This window comes from Xyrauchen texanus, chromosome 17 (genome assembly GCF_025860055.1).
Source record: "Xyrauchen texanus isolate HMW12.3.18 chromosome 17, RBS_HiC_50CHRs, whole genome shotgun sequence".
Lineage (NCBI taxonomy): Eukaryota > Metazoa > Chordata > Actinopteri > Cypriniformes > Catostomidae > Xyrauchen > Xyrauchen texanus.
The window spans coordinates 38,571,237-38,577,951 of NC_068292.1; the positions used below are offsets into that span (position 1 = coordinate 38,571,237).

Below are 6,715 nucleotides of genomic sequence, written 5' to 3' on the forward strand. Positions count from 1 at the left end.
CAGAGAGACTGAACAAGGCCAGTTTACTGCAGCATTCAGAACAAAAACAACACAAACACTTTGGTTCTGTTCGAAAACCTGCTGAGCTGCCTCTGTAGGCAGCATTTTAAGGCATCATAGGTGCACTACCATCACGAAGGCTGTTCCAAAACCTTGTTGTGGACAAATTCCAAGCCAGCATTACTATTATAAAAATGGGAAATGACAATTCCAAATGTACTGTACTTATAATTCAGTCAATACTGTCAAAAAATATTTTAATCTAATAAAAATTGACTATTTCTTCCCATTTTTGTGGTTGTTGTTTTAACATCCTATGCTTAGCTACAGGCAGATTGCAAACTCTATTGAAACCAGTTGTGGGTGAAGTGTGTTTGACGTGCCAATGAAGCTTTCCAAATTGTTCACTTTATGGGGTTGCATTTCAGTTAGGATTTGGTACAGAGCCATACTGTAGTTATAACTGGACATGATATTTTATGTGCTGTAAATGTGTGAACTGTCAACACTAACCTCAAACCAGAATAACCACAAATGTTCTTAATTTTGTAAGAATCTGAGAAATGGAAAAACAACGTCATAATGTTCAGTCTTTCATGACTGTGGCTTACAGAGTGAACAGAGCTGAATGTTAATTTTACTGAGAGATGAGAAAAGGTCCCTCATGCAATTAGAGAAATATAAAAATAAATGAAGCATGAGTATATGACAAGATATTTATCTTATATGAATTTCAAGCTGATGCCAAATAAATGTAGAGATTTGTAAATGTGTAGATTTGTTGGTTAGCACTGTTATAAGAACAAACTGGGAACGATGGGGCTAAAGGTCCTTCTTAAAGGGGGCTTGACATGCCTTTTTTAATTTTTAATATTATTTAATATTTTACTATTATCTTTTACAAAAACAATATATTTAAATCATGATCATTTTCCACCCTCATTCTGACCCTCTGTCAGAAAATGCCAGGTTTTGGTGTGGCTTTTCCTTTAAGACGAAACAGTAAACAGCCACTATTATTACTGTCTCTCTGCTATTGACGTTCAGATGAAAATGTCAAACACAATGTGATGTTACAATGTAGAGGAAGCAGAGAACCTGTCGTTTTGGCAGCTTGGTTTAAAAAAAAGAAAATCTCTTTTTGCAGTGAGGAGGAAGTTTTGAGTTCCGAAACTTACGGTATGCTTTCATAGTACAATGACCTCTAACATGTGAAAAGATCTAGGAAAACTTTAAACCCTTTAAGGAAAATGTGCTTACTTTTAATGTCAAAGTGTATAATGATGAGCAAGAAGGCTTTAAAGCTGATGCTAATAAATCAATACACCATGAGGGGCTATGGGTTACAGTGATTTTATCATGGATAAGGGGTGTTTTAGACATGACACAAAGCCTGAAACTTAAAATGAAATAAAATCTATCCCTTTTTATAAAGATTATTCAACTACAGATCTAAAATCTTTTTTTTATTTAACATCCTATATCTAGATCTGCAGAAGAACTGCATTAATTCATAAAATCCATGAAACAGGTCTAATTAAAATGTTAATGTCCACTTTTATGTTTACAGTCTGAAATTCATGAAAATATATTTTCAATGGGAGCGTTTCAGTGAGAGTTTCTCAGGGCTCATAGGTAGATCTACCTAAATTCGCCAGACAACTACTTCAACATTTATCCTAATCATTAGTCTATGACACAAGCAAGGTCTCAAGCTGCCTTTTGATTCTCACTGAAACCCCTACAGTGAAATGCAGGTTTACTGGAAGCACATACATGATGTAGAGCTCCCCCTAGTGTATCAGTTGAACTATACAAACTCCACGTCCTTTATTAATATTAAGAAGGAAAATGATCTTTCTTAACCCTTATGTGTCAATAAAGAAGTTACTCAGAGGTCCTTAGAGGATAAAAATGTCAGCGTCAAAAATGGCATAATAAAATTATAACATTAATATTATTTTCCTCTTTCAATTAGTACATTTTTTTAACCAACATCAATCCTGATCATAACTACCAAATATTCATTCATTCTCAGGATTTAACCCTTTAAATGCCAGTTTGTTTATATAATGCCGCTGTTGTTTTTACACACACACACACACACACACACACACACACACACACACACACACACACACACACACACACACACACACAACAAAGACAAAGATCCCCCATTTAGCCTTAACAGAATCTAGGGGCAAGTGCTGTTAGCGAGCACCTATGAAGGCCAGAACAGTATATGAGGGGGTGGGTGGCCAGCACCACGCCCGACCGCCTTTGTCTCCCCAGTAGCGATGTTTTACACACCAGGTACTCATTTTAGGTCGACCTAGGGGAGGCCCGGGACTGGTTCAGATAATCGTCACTGGTGTTGGCCATGAGCGGGAATCAAACTCGGGTCGCCAGGTTCGTAGCGCAGCGCTACGAACACACACACACACACACACACACACACACACACACACACATGTTGTGTTTCCATGTTTTATGGGGACTTTCCATAGACATAATGGTTTTTATATTGTACAAACTTTATATTCTATCCCCTAAACCTAACCCTACCCCTAAACCTAACCCTCACAGAAAACATTCTGCATTTTTACATTTTCAAAAAACATAATTTAGTATGATTTATAAGCTGTTTTCCTCATGGGGACCAACAAAATGTCCCCACAAGGTCAAAAATTTCGGGTTTTACTATCCTTATGGGGACATTTGGTCCCCACAAAGTGATAAATACACGCTCACACACACACACACACACACACACACACACACACACACACACACACACACACACACACACACACACACACACACACACACTTTTAGCTGCATCATTTATTCAATTGGCCTGCAGTGCTCTAGAAAACAGCAAACAGAAAATAGGTAAAAAGCATGTATTTGCTCCACAGGCTAAACATGAGAAAAATGGTGCCATCTGGTGGAAATTTGTACACATTTGAAGCTAGTGTGCCAGAATGAAAGCATAAGATGATTCGCTTATGTTTTCCACTTTTGTAAGTCACTTTGGATAAAAGCTTCTGCCAAATGAATACATGTAAATAATATCATAGAATTCACGATTTTATGCTTTAATGGCACTGGGATCAAATATTGCAGTTTTAATGGGTTTCAATGGGGACATTTTTGTCCTTAAGGTCCTGAGTGTTACTATTTTGTGTACACAGAGTATTATAGATGTATTATAGGAACTGAGGTTGAAATATCAAATTCTTCCAAAAATACACACCTTTGGAAAAAAGTATGCAGTTGGCATTAACACAATTATCGAAAAAACTAAAATAAAAAAAACAAAAATGTCCCGAAGGTCACACAAGAGTTAATACAATGGCATAATACAAATATTAGGCATTTAGAAGTGATGTGTGTATTATGTTGGTATTTTGAGTCATTTAAAAAAAAAAAAGATTTTTTAAGAAAGAAAGCAAGTGCAGTTTCCCTCTAAACACTCAGTCCTCGGTTCTCATATCTGCTTTCAGCTAAAGAGACGCTTGGGGGAATGCTGTTCTTTTATTTACTCAGTTGAGGAAGAAAAAATACTGAGATTCAGAATTTGAATTTTAGTCGTATTTGAAGTCCATAAGATTACTTAAAGTAAAGACTATGAGAAGGGTCTTCATGCCATGCAAGTGAGGAAAAGAAAAATATGCATTAAAAAAAATCGTGTCAAATCTACAGCTCATGGTTCTAAAACAGAAGAGGCACTACTTTCAGAGTCATCATCATTTATCTTGTTAGTTTTCTTCAATTTATATTTCATTGTATTAAAACTCCCTTGGCTATTCATTAAAAACTAAATCCAAAGCAGCACAGAAAAGCAGCACAACAGGACAAGGTATATAAAAAATATTATTGTTGCAGATTATCTGCATTTTATTAATATTTAATAAAAGTTATACAACAGTAATAATAATAATAATAATAATAATAATAAAAGAAAGCAATCAATTAAAAACTAAAAAAACGAAATAACTAAAACATTCAAATCAATAATAATAATAATAATAATATTGCCAAATTAACTGAGGAATTATTAATTGTGAAATATACAATATTTTTATACAATAATTGCTAATATACAAAAAGAAAATGCTATCATCATTGTTAATATATTAGATTCAAACCTCTGTGTAAATGTAATGTCTGCTTATATTTTGTCTGACAGAATGCAAGTTTTAGTTGCAACATCATTAAATTTTGAATTGACTGTTTATGGAGTACAACCCTAAACAATATAGACAGTGATTATAACCATCATGCAAAACCGACAACACACAACCCACTATAAATACATCAGTTTCATCACTATATATATGAATATCATCATGCATCAACACTTGTCCAGGTGTATAAAGACACATCAGCACATTTAACAACATGTAGCTTCATTTTATAAATGTGAATGAGGCAGACAACCGAGAAGTGATGCAACTCACCATTAGAATGCAGCTCTCTCCATGTCCTGGGTCTTTCGAGCACGGATGTGTGTGTGATGAGTTTATGCAGCCAGTCACTATAACACACATCTATGCAAAGGATAAGATACACACACACTAATCTGACCTTCTGAATACAGACTGAACCATTCCACTGAGAGGAGGAGGAATGGACCATACCAAATCGTTTATATATGTTACATACACTTCATGATGCTCTCCCTGCATGTCATCTTAACTGTACATAGAATTTAAACTAACATAAATTTCAAATATTTAAAAGTAGGTTGAAGAAGAAAATAATAATACAAAAAACATAAGGGGCCCTTACCTTATCCAATGATAGCAATGCCCCTGCTGTTATGAATTTCTTCACTTTGAAATGACTTGTAAATGTGGAATAAGACAGATCTAATGCTTGTTTTATCGTTAATAAAATGAAAACACTTTTATAAAGCATAGATGCTTGAAAGTTTTCTTTGGTACAGTAATGGAGTAAAAATAATTTATTACAGTCCACAATTAATTCAAAGAAGGCTACTCATGCACTGCAAACACTCTGAGAATTACAAACATTATTAACACACATACCGTAGGATTCTAATCCTGTTTTCTGTCTTGTTTAGACCATACTGTATGGTTTTTTCTAGGTCTTGTCATCCAAGTACAGTATAAGCCTATATGTAAGGATTTCAGTAATTAAATTACATTGATATTTTCTTAAAGCCCATGTTTAAAGGTGGTCCATTCCAGCACTGCATTAAATCATTGAATCTGTACAGCCCCTTTAAACAGCTTTCATTTAGATGAATGGGGCCAGTAATCAACATGATTGCTCACAAGGTTTGTCACATTTATATTTATATTTATGCATTTTGCAGCCTATTTTATCCAAAGTGACTTACAGTGCATTCAAGGTATACATTTTTATCAATCTGTGTTTTCCCTGCGAATCGAGTCACATGATCTTGGCATTGCTTGCACCATGCACAACCAGTTGAGCTACAGGAACCTTTATGCTTTCCTGACATGAGTATGGGTGTTTCACATGTTGTGTAAGGCATTAACATAATATGCTATGGCCTTGCTTGACCTACTGGTGGACCCTAACCCTAATAAGTTAGCAGAACTCAAAAATGTTGAGGTAATCAGTTATATGTATATATATACAGTATATATATATATTTTTTTAAGTTAATAAACTCTAAGTTTAAGTTAGTAGAACTTTCTGATTTTCATTTTGTAGCAGACATGCTTGTTAATTGCTCTTAACTTGAAATATTGAGTAAGATAACTCATACGTTTTGATTGCACTTTACTTTAAATTCAACCCTTTGACCGAACTTTATTCAATCATAGATAATGGATCCACGTGTTTGAAATGAGCCTTCTTAAATTAAAATGACCATGTAGTCTTAATTTAAATACTTCAAATAGAGGAAACCTGAATGAAATGACTAAAGCCAACTAAATAAGACATGTTCCATTTACTTAAATCCCCTGCCCAAAAATATTCATGTAGTCCCAACACAAATAGATTAATTAAAGCATGAAAGTGTTGATTCTGTAAAGCTGACAATAGTGAAACAATTTGATTATTTATTTATTTTGTGCAAAGCAATTTTGTAATTACAAAATGTTATAACAAACCAAAGATGTTTTGGAGAAAATGACCTGTAGTCTCTGCATCTACAGTACACTCCCATTTCAACATTGTATAGCACCCAAAAAATATCAACATATCAAAGTATCTCAAATTAATTTATTTAATTTCTTTATATACTGGCTAATAATAATGTATGAAATGTGAACTACAGTACATGTTAGTGGGAAGCACTACAGCTTGGTAGCTATGCTATTTTTAGCACAGCAATTCTTCAAATATAAAAGCATGTGCCACATACCTGTTCTCAACCTCAGCTCAAGGTACACTCTTTACCAGTGGTGTAGTCGGGGCCATAAGCCCTGTTCACACCACCAGTGACATCGTGCGAGGCGTGACACCATCCCGTTCATTTTCAAAAGGCTTGTTTGAGATGAACAAGTTCTGTGCAGAACTGATCACCGGTGATCACCGGCAGTTAGAAATCTGTCCGACTTGATGTGATGTCATGACGCTGCAAGTAAAAAATGTCCCACGAGAGCGAGGTGGCCTCAGTTGTAGCAATCAGGTGGTGCAGTTGCTTTTTCCAAGCTGTGCACGATGGAAAATGTCTTGCTGATGACATCTGTGTATGCAGGGTATGCAG

General features: G+C 35.0%; 1 protein-coding gene across 1 annotated transcript in view; it reads right to left on the bottom strand.

Moving 5' to 3' along the window:
* Positions 1-4,557, bottom strand: part of oxr1a (oxidation resistance 1a) — a 188,405-nt gene extending 183,848 nt beyond the window's left edge. Inside the window, exon 1 of the mRNA XM_052146833.1 lies at positions 4,467-4,557. The gene's annotated coding sequence lies outside the window, so the exon portion shown is untranslated. The remainder of the gene's footprint in view (positions 1-4,466) is intronic.
* Between the last annotated feature and the right edge of the window lie 2,158 nt (positions 4,558-6,715).